Source organism: Bos indicus, chromosome 2 (assembly GCF_029378745.1).
Source record: "Bos indicus isolate NIAB-ARS_2022 breed Sahiwal x Tharparkar chromosome 2, NIAB-ARS_B.indTharparkar_mat_pri_1.0, whole genome shotgun sequence".
NCBI lineage: Eukaryota > Metazoa > Chordata > Mammalia > Artiodactyla > Bovidae > Bos > Bos indicus.
The window spans coordinates 134,985,010-134,998,086 of record NC_091761.1 but is presented as its reverse complement, the minus strand read 5'-3'; positions in this window follow the sequence as shown (position 1 = coordinate 134,998,086).

The following is a 13,077-nucleotide window of genomic DNA, read 5'->3' as shown; positions in this document are numbered from 1 at the left end:
GGTTAGGCGAGTGTTGGACTGTTTTTCCCGGGCACGTCTAGACAGGTCACCTGAGGACACTCGCTGGAAAACAGTTACTTTTCTTACGAATCTGCCAACAAGGGACGTGCCCTAATTGAGTGATTGGAATGAAAGATGAATACAATTTGAATAATTGTCTCCAGCGCCGAGAGAAGTTGTGTGTTTTACTTGCCTGTGAACGTGCCCCACTATAGCAAGATGCTGTTAACACGGTCGAGTTACATACATACATGTTTCCTGTATTAGCGAATTAAAGAGTAATAAATTTGGAGGCCAGGGAGGCACTGGAATTCCTGATGGAAAATTTTCACTTAGAGACCAGTACTTACTGAGGCCCCCGTACATGCAAGACGCGCAGTGCTAGGTGCAAAGGTTGAGAACTAGGCTTCTGCCCTAGTGGAATGCACAGTGTAACGGGAAAGATTAAACGAGTTCTTCCAAGTGTGTGATGTGGTTCAGGACGCGCTATCCCAAATTATGCCACCAATAAACTGAAGAAAAGATTTTGAGAAAACAGAAGGAATCAGAAGGTCATGCTGACCTTCTTCCCAAAAACCAATCATAAATCCCTCAGGTGAGAGATGCCCTTCACATTCCAGGACGACAGGAACATCCTTATCTCTGAAGACGAAGGGAAACTCGAAAGAATCTTGATAAACAAGACTTGCTAAATTGCCTCCAGTGTGCTACACCTAACCTCACGCTGGTCCCCCTCTCCCGGTCCTCTAGACTGTCCGCTCGTCATCACACCTCGCAGTAAAGTACACAGCTGTTTCTCTGGGACTTCACTTCCTTATGAAGTCTCCTGTGTCACCTAAAACTTAGGTTAAAATAAGTCTGTAATGCTTTTCTTCCTGTTGATCTGTCTTTGTCAGCAAAATTTTCAAACCCAGCCAGGGACCAGGTGGAGGACAGCTTTTTTCTCCCTCCATAAGCATTGCAATCCCAGGGACAGAGGAGCCTGGCAGGCTACCGTCCATGGGGTCGCAAAGAGTCGGACTCGACTGAGCGACTTCACTTTCACTTTCTTTCTATAAGCATTGCAAAGTGATACTTATGTAGGACTGCCCTGGCAAGGGAATCCATCCTATTCTGGGTCAGGGACGGGCATCCCTGTAGAAAGATCATCTGAGCCGAGTTACTGACAGGTGGGTAAGACTCACCAGATGAACTGGGGTAGGAAGACTTCCAGGGCGGATGGAGGGAACAGATCAGATCAGATCAGTCGCTCAGTCGTATCCGACTCTTTGCGACCCCATGAATCGCAGCATGCCAGGCCTCCCTGTCCATCACCAACTCCCGGAGTTCACTCAGACTCACATCCATGGAGTCAGCGATGCCATCCAGCCATCTCATCCTCTGTCGTCCCCTTCTCCTCCTGCCCCCAATCCCTCCCAGCATCAGAGTCTTTTCCAATGAGTCAACTCTTCACATGAGGTGGCCAAAGTACTGGAGTTTCAGCTTTAGCATCATTCCTTCCAAAGAAATCCCAGGGCTGATCTCCTTCAAATGGACTGGTTGGATCTCCTTGCAGTCCAAGGGACTCTCAAGAGTCTTCTCCAACACCACAGTTCAAAAGCATCAATTCTTCGGCACTCAGCCTTCTTCACAGTCCAACTCTCACAGCCATACATGACCACAGGAAAAACCATAGCCTTGACTAGACGGACCTTTGTTGGCAAAGTAATGTCTCTGCTTTTGAATATGCTATCTAGGTTGGTCATAACGTTCCTTCCAAGGAGTAAGTGTCTTTTAATTTCATGGCTGCAGTCACCATCTGCAGTGATTTTGGAGCCCAGAAAAATAAAGTCTGACACTGTTTCCACTGTTTCCCCATCTATTTCCCATGAAGTGGTGGGACCGGATGCCATGATCTTCGTTTTCTGAATGTTGAGCTTTAATGGAGGGAACAATTCACACAAAAGCCTAGGGACCTTGGGGCTTCCCTGGGATAGTAGCTGAGACTCATCGTTCCCAATGCAGAGGGCCCAGGTTCGATCCCTGGTCAGGGAACTAGATCCCCCATGCCACAATAAATAAATGTTTTTTAAAAGTCTAGGGACCTTGAGAGACCTGCTTTCTAGGTATCCCATGGGATTGGTGTGTGTGTCACTCACTCTGTCGAGTCCAGCTCTTTGCGACCACATGGACTGTAGCCTGCCAGGCTCCTCTGTCCATAAAATCCTCAAGGACTGGGTTGCCATTCCCTTCTCCAGGGGATCTTTCCAACCCAGGGATCAAACTCAGCTCTCCTGCATTGCAGGGGGATTCCTTACCATCTGAGCCACCAGGAGCACTTACAGGGTTGGTAGAGAAGAACAGTGTGGTTTGAGCTGAAGAGACAGGCAAGTGCTAGCTCGTGTAGAGCCTGTTTGCCACGTTAAGGGTTGCCTTTTGCTGGAAGATCTTGTTACCTCAGTCTGGGAACCGGAGGAGAAAGGCTGACTTTCCTCCTGGTCCGCCTTTCCACATCTTTATTCCAACATCACTCAGCCTCCTACAACGATTTTTACCTGATTTCTTTTTCCTTAAGCGTTCTGCACAAGGAAATTTCTCTTTTAGGCAACTTGCTGAAGATGGCTAGACTACCAGGATTCTTTGCAGTTGATTCATTTCTTAACCATTATTACAAGAAGCAGGACTCAGGCAGCAACAAATGCTTAAAGGAAGACAGAAAAAGCAAGAGGCCTAAACCTAAAGCATTTGATCAGACTCGAAAGTCTGTGTGTCCAGGGGGCCAAGGCCGTTTATGTAAAAGAACTTGGGAAATAAGAAATCAGCTGGTGCATTTCAGAGATTTTCAGAAAGGTCAAGACAGGCTGTAGAAACACCCTTTGAAAGCCTCTTCTTAATAGTTGTGCCTTTAAAAAGATTTAGGAGATTAAACCTTGATATTTTGATACAAAACATAAGCAGAGCCAACCAGACAAGAATTTTGCCTGAATATGCCATCAAGACCCCTCCAGGAAATGGCATGCCAATGCTTGTCAGGCTGCGGTGGGTGGGTGGGTGGTTATCCGCCCAACACCCTGTGTGGCCAGTTAGGAGCCGTACAGACAGGACCTTTAGATGTCAGCCAGCGAGTCTTTTTCTTTTTTCTATTTCTCCATTATAAAGCTTTTTGCCGGCTTGAAAGACACGGCGTCAGAAACACTGATGCAATGAGACGCTCATATCAGATTGCATCATACGATCCTAGGTGTGGTGCCCCTGAAACTGGTTTTTCTTGAGGTTGTGCTGCCATAGAAAAGCGCTTCGGGTAGAACACCCGAGACTGGCCCTACTTGTCAGATGGCAGAATTAATGTTTGCAACTACATGCCTCAGTTCCACACCAGTGTTCTCCCAGGGGAAGCCGGTGTGGCTTTCCAAATGGGTGTGCGGCCGACATTCATCACTTAGGTGTGCCGTGCTGCGGCTTATGTAACGAATGTCACCCAGGGAGACGCACCTACCAGACAGGCTGGAAATGACACTTCCACCTCCGAGATGGGCTCTGATTGGATCTCACTTGAATGGAGCCTCTTCTCCGGGAACAGACCAGCTTGGTGCAAAACTGGAAGAGGAGAAAGGAGAGAAGGTGGCTAAGGTTTCTCAGGCACTTGCTGGGTGGCTGGCACTGCATTGTAGGCACTGCAAGCACAGAACCTCAGATGTGTGGGTTCTGCCTTCCAGCCCGCCATCACCAGGACCCAAGGCTGCCTCCCCGAGTGTTCATACAGTCATACTCAAGTGAGAGTAGTCTCCGATTAAGGCCCCTCCCAAAGACGGAATGCTATTCAACTCGGCCACAGGAGGCTACACCTCCTGTTGGAAGATTAACTTTCTGGTCCAGTATCTATAAAAAAAAATGATCACTGATATGGGTTAGGTAATGATGCTACTGCCCACTGAAAAATTGGTCTCTGTGCAGTTGGGTTGCTGCTGCTGCTGCTAAGTCGCTTCAGTCGTGTCCAACTCTGTGCGACCCCAGAGACGGCAGCCCACTAGGCTCCCCATTCCCTGGGATTCTCCAGGCAAGAACACTGGAGTGGGTTGCCATTTCCTTCTCCAATGCATGAAAGTGAAAAGTGAAAGTGAAGTCGCTCAGTCGTGTCCGACTCCTAGCAACCCCATGGACTGCAGCCTAACAGGCTCCTCCGTCCATGGGATTTTCCAGGCAAGAGTACTGGAGTGGGGTGCCATTGCCTTCTCTGGGTTAGGCTAAGATAATATAGGGCTTCCCTGGTGGCTCAGATGGTAAAGCGTCTGCCCGCAATGCGGGAGACCTGGGTTCCATCCCTGGGTTGGGAAGATGCTCTGGAGAAGGAAATACACCTTGCATCTTCACCATCCAACATGGGGAGCATGCTGGAAATGTGACCAGTGCAAATGAGGTTTACCGTTGGTGTGCTCACCCTGGGTTTCCAAGTCTCAGGGCAGCATAAAGGAGTACGGAATCGATCATCACTGATTTTATTGTATCGATCCCATGTTGGAATGATAACATTTTTGACCTTTAGGTAAATGTAGTATTTCTTTTTCATCTTTTCAGTGTGGCCTTTATAAAGGTTTAAATGACCTTTATAAAATTTTGTGGTTCTTCCTATTTTATTTTGATTAGAGAACACTACCTTTGAAAGTGTGACTGGAGGACTTTCCCGGCAGTCCAACGGTGGAGACTTCTGCCACGGGAGTGGGACCAACCCCGGACCCGGAGTTGAGCTCCCCAACCACGTGCGATGTGGTGGAAAAACAGACAAATGAAACAGCCTGGAACCCAGCAATTTGCCCTGGACCCAGCGCTTTCTGCCTCTATTCTCTAGTTTTCCCCATCAGTAAAATGGCAAGAAAGGGTCTGGGCTAAACTGATGGGGTGTTACTTCTAGATTAAATGTTCCCTAATTCTGAGGACAATGGTTGGTGGTGGGTCCCTGTCATACTGTTTGGAAAGATGTTTTTTAGGAAGGGAAGATCTTTTAAGCCTTTTCTACCATTAAGTCATGAAATTTTAGAATCCAAAGGGGTTTAAATGTTATCGTTGGATCTTTAAGCTCCCCAGTCTGTAAGCCTCTCCTGGACTAGTCTTATGATTCATTCGTCTTTGTTTCTCCAGCAACCACCCAGGGCAGCCTGGCATGTAGTCAGCCACCCATGTATGTTTGTTGACCTATGTCATATCCAGATGAAGAACCAAAGCCGAGAGAGGCACTGAGAGTACCTGAGACCACACAGCAGGCTGGGAGGAGAGTCAGGAAGAACTCAGTCCTCCTGAATCAGTTTGGTAGACGCTCGGTGTGGTCCCTGGCCCAGCAGCAGCTGCATCACTTGGACGTTTGTTAGAAACAGAATCTCAGGCCTCAGCCCTACCGACTCTGAACCTGCATTCCTATTAAGATCCCCCAGGCGATTTGTATGCATCTTAAAGTATGAAAAGTGCTACCTGAAGTCATGTCACCTTCCTCAAGGAAAGCCTCCCTGTCTGTGCCCTGCAGAAGCTATTCAGTCTATTTCCAGGGACTTCCCTAGTGGTGCAGAGGCTAAGACTCCATGCTCCCCACGTAGGGGGCCTGGGTTTGATCCCCTGTCAGGGAAACAGATCCCACATGCAGCAACCAAAGATCCTGCTTGTCACAACGAAGGCTGACGATCCTGCTCGCCACAGCATAGACCCGGCGCAGCCAAACAAACACGTAAATAAACAGAGCAGTCCGCTGAGAGCCCAGCTGCCATCCCTGTGCTCTGTAGCGCGTGGGTCTTGGGGCTTCCCTGGTGGCTCAGACGGTAAGCATCTGCCTGCAATGAGGGAGACCGGGGTTCGGTTCCTGGGTCGGGAAGATCCCCTGGAGAAGGAAATGGCAATCCACTCCAGCACTCTTGCCTGGAAAATCCCATGGATGGAGGAGCCTGATAGGCTACAGTCCATAGGGTTGCAAAGAGTTGGACACGACTGAGCGACTTCACTTTCACTTTCATAGCGCGTGGGTCTTAGTCACAGAGTCGTGTCCAACTCTTTGCGACCCCATGGATTGTAGCCCGCCGGGCCCCTCTGTCCATGGGATTCTTTAGGCAAGAACACTGGAGTGGGTTGCTATTCCCTTCTCCAGCTATGCCCTATGCTCTAGTCTATTAGTAGAGTATAGAATGCTAGTCATCGAGACTCCATGCTGGCTAAGGAACACTAAGACTGAAGGGCACTCAGGTAGTACTGGCTGGGCCTCTGCTCTGTCCAGCACCTGCAGCCAGTACACCCGCTTTTCTTCCTGAGGGTTTGAGGGGGTCACGATCTTACAGCACCTCAAGGAAGAAGTTAGCCTTCACCTGAGCACTGTCCCTGCTTTCATGTCAGAGACTCCAGGAGAAATTTGAATGGAACCAGGTACACCTTGGGAGTCCAGTCTGATTTTTCAGATCCAGGAAAAACAAGACCAAAATCAGTTGCATCAATGTCTGTATGTTGTTTATATCTTCCAGTCGCTCCCTTCTCTGCCTCTGCAACGATGCTTACAATTCATGGCGCATTCCCAGCCTGTGACAGAACCCCAGTTGGCAGAACTGGTCTCTAATCAATAGCTCTCCAGTCATTGTTTAAGACTATCCCTTATCCAAGCTTGCAAATAAAAGCCGTCTACTGCAGAGATTCCATTTTGCCCTGGCCATGGGCAGGATGGATATACGGCTTTGAGATTAGAGGAAGAGGCAAAAGAATGAACATTTGCAGGCCTCACAGATGTTCACCTGCGTCTGCAGTAACGGAGCCAAGAAGCCAGGTGACTTTCTGGTGAGCTCAAAAGACAGTTTGAATGGCCAAGATAAATCAGGGGATCAGCTGCAGAACTGGGTCATGTGCCTGGAAGGTTCGTGATACAGCAGAAGGTGTTCAGCCTGATGAATGTCAGGTGGCCCTGCCGGCTGGAACCACTGCATTTCAGGTCACGTCATGTCATCCCGAACTGTAAAAACCCTTTGGAAAATGACCGAAGCAAGCCGACGGGGACCCCATGAGCCAGCTGCCTGACTGCCCGATTTTCGCCCTCGCTGGGTGGACGCCGTCGGCCAGAGGGCAGCGTGTAGGTGCTGCCGTTCAGTCACTAAGTTGTGTCCGACTCTCTGTGACCCCACGGACCGCAGCCTGTCAGGCTTCTCTGTCCGTGGGGTATCCCAGGCAAGAACACTGGAGTGGGTTGCCATTTCCCCAGCCCTGGGGTTGAACCCATGTCTCCCGCATTGCAGGCAGATTCTTTACCGCTGAGCCTCTAGGGCGAACAGGTCTCAAACTGAACCAAGCCCGGGCATTTGTTGAACACCTATGTGCCAGAGATGGTTCTAAGCAGAAAAAAGCTTGTTTAATCTTTGTAACATTAGTGCAGCCTGGCTCCTATTGCAGGTCCTTGTATGAGTTTGTGAGGGCTGCTGCAACCGTGAACTTCCTGATGTTCAAGCTGGTTTTAGAAAAGGCAGAGGAACCAGAGATCAAATTGCCAACATCCGCTGGATCACGGAAAAAGCAAGAGAGTTCCGGAAAAACATCTATTTCTGCTTTGTTGACTACGCAAAGCCTTTGACTGTGTGGATCACAATAAACTGTGGAAAATTCTGAAAGAGATGGGAATACCAGACCACCTGATCTGCCTCTTGAGAAATTTGTATGCAGGTCAGGAAGCAACAGTTAGAACTGGACATGGAACAACAGACTGGTTCCAAATAGGAAAAGGAGTATGTCAAGGCTGTATATTGTCACCCTGCTTATTTAACTTCTATGCAGAGTACATCATGAGAAACGCTGGGCTGGAAGAAACACAAGCTGGAATCAAGATTGCCAGGAGAAATATCAATAACCTCAGATATGCAGATGACACCACCCTTATGGCAGAAAGTGAAGAGGAACTCAAAAGCCTCTTGATGAAAGTGAAAGAGGAGAGTGAAAAAGCTGGCTTAAAGCTTAACATTCAGAAAACGAATATCATGGCATCCGGTCCCACCACTTCATGGGAAATAGATGGGGGAACAGTGGAAACAGTGTCAGAATTTATTTTTTTGGGCTCCAAGATCACTGCAGATGGTGACTGCAGCCATGAAATTAAAAGACGTTTACTCCTTGGATGGAAAGTTATGACCAACCTAGATAGCATATTCAAAAGCAGAGACATTACTTTGCCAACAAAGGTCCGTCTAGTCAAGGCTATGGTTTTTCCTGTGGTCATGTATGGCTGTGAGAGTTGGACTGTGAAGAAGGCTGAGTGCCGAAGAATTGATGCTTTTGAACTGTGGTGTTGGAGAAGACTCTTGAGAGTCCCTTGGACTGCAAGGAGATCCAACCAGTCCATTTGAAGGAGATCAGCCCTGGGATTTCTTTGGAAGGAATGATGCTAAAGCTGAAACTCCAGTACTTTGGCCACCTCATGTGAAGAGTTGACTCATTGGAAAAGACTCTGATGCTGGGAGGGATTGGGGGCAGGAGGAGACGGGGACGACAGAGGATGAGATGGCTGGATGGCGTCACTGACTCGATGGATGTGAGTCTGAGTGAACTCCGGGAGTTGGTGATGGACAGGGAGGCCTGGCGTGCTGCGATTCATGGGGTCGCAAAGAGTCGGACACGACTGAGCGACTGAACTGAACTGATGGGATATTTACTACAGTCTCCGTACTGCACAGTAGGACCTTGTTTGTTTAAGCCGAGCACCGTCTTTGTCTATTTCTTTGATTTTCAGCTGTGCTGGGCTCTCTCTAGCTGGGGCCTAGGCCTCTCACTGCAGTGGCTTCTCTTGGGGAGTACAGGCTTCAGTGGTGTGGGTCGCAGGCTTAGCTGTTCCGCAGCAGGTGGGATCTTCCCAGACGAGGGATCGAACCCGTGTCCCCTGCGTTAGCAAGTGGATTCTTAACCACTAGACCCCCAGGGAAGCCCCCTCCTTCGTTTCCTTAAGTACCTCCTCTTCCTAATGCATAATGAGCTTGTGCGCTCAGTCATGTTGGGCTCTTTGTGACCCCATGGACTGTAGCCCCCCAGGCTCCTCTGTCCATGGGATTCTCCAGGTAAGAACGCTGGAGTGGGTTGCCATTTCCTTCTCCAGGGGATCTTCCCAACCCAGGGAATAGAACCCATGTCTCCTTTGTCTCCTGCGTTTCAGGCGGATTGTTTACTCACTAGCCACTGGGGATCCCAATCTTCTTCCTATTAATTTTAGACCCCTTCTATTAATTATGACCCCTTCTTAATTTCTTATCTTGCTATCTCTACAGGGCTCTCACTTGGGCTCCCACCAGGGATAGAAGCCTCAGCAGTGAAAGCGCCAAGGCCTAACAACTGGACCACCGGGAACACCGCACTTACGCTCAGAGGCTGGAACCAGGAGGGCCGTCTTTGGAATGGGCAGCAGTAGCACACAGATCTCAAGCAGAGGCTGCATCTTGGAAGATAATCTCTTACACGCAGCCAGCGGTGACTCCGGGCTGGGTGCTGCCGGAGCCCAGCCTCTACCCCGGGCTGTGCTGCTCCTGGGGAGTGGACTGCACGGGCGGCTCGCCTTCAGTGTGGGCCGAGGGCCTGCTGTGTGCTGCTCCCGCCTCAGACCAGGACTGTCACCAGCCTGGTCAGTTCGGTGTCACCTCCCTATCATGGCCTTAGAGCAGGTCTCTCCCTGGACCCCCAGCTGCCAGGACCAAGGCGGGGGCCACAAGCCTGAGCTTCCTCTCTTCACTCTGCGGCTCAGGCAGTAGGAGCTGCTTGTGCAGAGGCCCTGGGGCAGGAGTGCAGTCTGCTCCTCTGGGCAAAGTGGAGGAGCAGAGGGTGACTGCAGACCAGGTGCTCTCAAGGTGCCTGTGGGATGCGCCCTGGAGCTGCAGCCGTTATCTCTGTAACAGGCACGAGGCGAACTGCAGCTCAGGCTCAGGCTGCTCAGCGGACAACTCCTGATGTGGAGGCTGGGACTCTGCGATTCTGAAAGCCACATCCTTGATGCCACCCCTCACCGCCCTTCAACCCTGAGACCTGGGCCTCTTCTCAGAAACTGCCTCAGTGGTGTCGGGCCTGGGCTGCGGGCAACCCTCCTGGACCCCAGGTATCCTCACTGCAAAACAGAGGGATGGGTCTGGGCTCCGTGGACGAGCCTGTGGACATACTCCACAGACACACACCGCGGACGTGGTCTGTGAACGCACAGCTCACGAAGGCACCGTGGCTCTGCACCCAGAGGGGTTCTGGCTGGGACACTGATGGACATTTTTAAAATTCCAGTTGTTGCCCGTTTATTTCAGTGCATATTAGAAATCTGTACATGTGTGTTTAACTAGCAACTTAGTCCAAGCTTCCAGTAATAAATGATTCCTTTTCGAAATGATTCATTTCAGTTTAAGTTCAGTTCAGTTCAGTCGCTCAGTCGTGTCCGACTCTCTTCGACCCCATGAATCACAGCATGCCAGGCCTCCCTGTCCATCACCAACTCCCAGAGTTCACCCAGACTGACGTCCATCGAGTCAGTGATGCCATCCAGCCATCTCATCCTCTGTCGTCCCCTTCTCCTCCTGCCCCCAATCCCTCCCAGCATCAGAGTCTTTTCCAATGAGTCAACTCTTCACATGAGGTGGCCAAAGTACTGGAGTTTCAGCTTTAGCATCATTCCTTCCAAAGAAATCCCAGGGCTGATCTCCTTCAAATGGACTGGTTGGATCTCCTTGCAGTCCAAGGGACTCTCAAGAGTCTTCTCCAACACCACAGTTCAAAAGCATCAATTCTTCGGCACTCAGCCTTCTTCACAGTCCAACTCTCACAGCCATACATGACCACAGGAAGAACCATAGCCTTGACTAGACGGACCTTTGTTGGCAAAGTAATGTCTCTGCTTTTGAATATGCTATCTAGGTTGGTCATAACTTTCCATCCAAGGAGTAAGCGTCTTTTAATTTCATGGCTGCAATCACCATCTGCAGTGATCTTGGAGCCCCAAAAAACAAAGTCTGACACTGTTTCCACTGTTTCCCCATCTATTTCCCATGAAGTGATAGGACTGGATGCCATGATCTTCGTTTTCTGAATGTTGAGCTTTAAGCCAACTTTTTCACTCTCCACTTTCACTTTCATCAAGAGGCTTTTGAGTTCCTCTTCACTTTCTGCCATAAGGATGGTGTCATCTGCATATCTGAGGTTATTGATATTTCTCCTGGCAATCTTGATTCCAGCTTGTGTTTCTTCCAGTCCAGCGTTTCTCATGATGTACTCTGCATATAAGTTAAATAAGCACAGTGACAATATACAGCCTTGACGAACTCCTTTTCCTATTTGGAACCAGTCTGTTGTTCCATGTCCAGTTCTAACTGTTGCTTCCTGACCTGCATACAGATTTCTCAAGAGGCAGGTCAGGCGGTCTGGTATTCCCATCTCTTTCAGAATTTTCCACAGTTTATTGTGATCCACAGAGTCAAAGGCTTTGGCATAGTCAATAAAGCAGAAATAGATGTTTTTCTGGAACTCTCTTGCTTTTTCCATGATCCAGCGGATGTTGGCAATTTGATCTCTGGTTCCTCTGCCTTTTCTAAAACCAGGTTGAACATGAGGAGGTGCTTATTTAAAGAGAGATTTAATCAGGCGTTACTGTGCCTGTGTGTGTGGTCAGGTGCTTAGTCGTGTCCAATTCTGTGCAACCCATGGACTGTAGCCCTCCAGGCTCCTCTGTCTGTGGGATTCTCCAGGCAAGAATACTGGAGTGGGTTGCCATTTCCTCCTCCAGGGGATCTTCCCGAGCCAGGGGTCGAACCCTCATTGTAGGTGGATTCTTGACTGCTGAGCCACTGGGTAAGCCCCCAGGTGTTACATAGATCTTGCAAAAATGGGGAAGATGGTTCAGATACAACCTTGGCCTGAGAGACCCGGAGATCTGCTGCTCTGACACCTCTCCCAGCTCTTATGGTCTCAGGTCTATGATGGACCAGACTCTGACGATCTAGAACAATCCTCTGTGAAAGGGGACTCTGGTAGCGGACAAGAATGCAGGCTCATTTGAGTGAACACGTGGGATCACGCAGTCTGGCCCTGAGCCACGAAGCACTTCTTGGCTTTGAATGTGTGACTAGGTGTGCAGCCCGTCATCGAGCGCCAGCCTGATTATGGGGTTTAGGAGCAGGAAGCCGGCCTGGAGGAGGCTGTGCCCAGCCTGCCGAGTCTTGTGTGCATGTGGGAAAGAGCATCCTTCTTGTGTCCATCAGAAGAGAAGCCTTTTCCAGCTGGAGTCTAGCCCCCTCCTTTGAGGAATGAGCAAATGAAAGGAATAAGAGCCAGGGGAGGAGAGCTGTCTGGAGTCCAGGCTGGAGGGTGGACACTGCGTCGACTCCCCAGTCCCCACCAGGAGCCACCCCGACACCTAAACCACTCATGACTTTTTATCTCCTGGGTGGTTTAAATAACTATCATTACGTGCACGTTTTTCAAAAGAGTGCACTTCTTGCCAAACCTCGTTAAGTTGCCGAGTCGTAGGCTGGTGACCTTTCCCTGCCTTGGAGGGAAGGAAGGAGTTTGGCTGGACACATGTACGGTCTTCTTCCACGCCATCATCCCCCAGCTCTCTGTGTCTAAGTCAGGGCTCTGGGGACCTCTGGGTGACCAGTCTGGCCGGAAAGGGATTGCCGGTGACCCACAGGGCAGCAGTGAGCACAGGTGACCCCAAGAGGGAGTAGGGGTTGCACGGGGTGAGAGACAGTGTGGGAGGAGGTGGAGCGCTCAGACTTCGGAAGTGGCTGCTCTGGGTTCAAATCCCAGCTCTGCCAATGGCTGTGTGATCTCGGACAAGTTAAATAACCTCTCTGTGCCTCGCTTTTCTCCTCTCCCAGTGGGAGTGATGACACAGAAGCTACCATGGAGCCACATTTGGTGGCCTAAGTGACCTAGTCTTAGGATGGCGCTGGCAAATGCTGTCGGCTTGCTATTTTCCTAGACCTTAGGAGGGGAGCCCAAGATCCACAGAGCCCGACTTGTACCGTGACCCTGGGCCCCTGACTATACTCCCCTGGATCTCAGTTATCTCATGGGTAAAACCAGGGTGATGAGACTGAGCCTATTCCTGGGGTTCTCAGGCGTCCAGGCCTT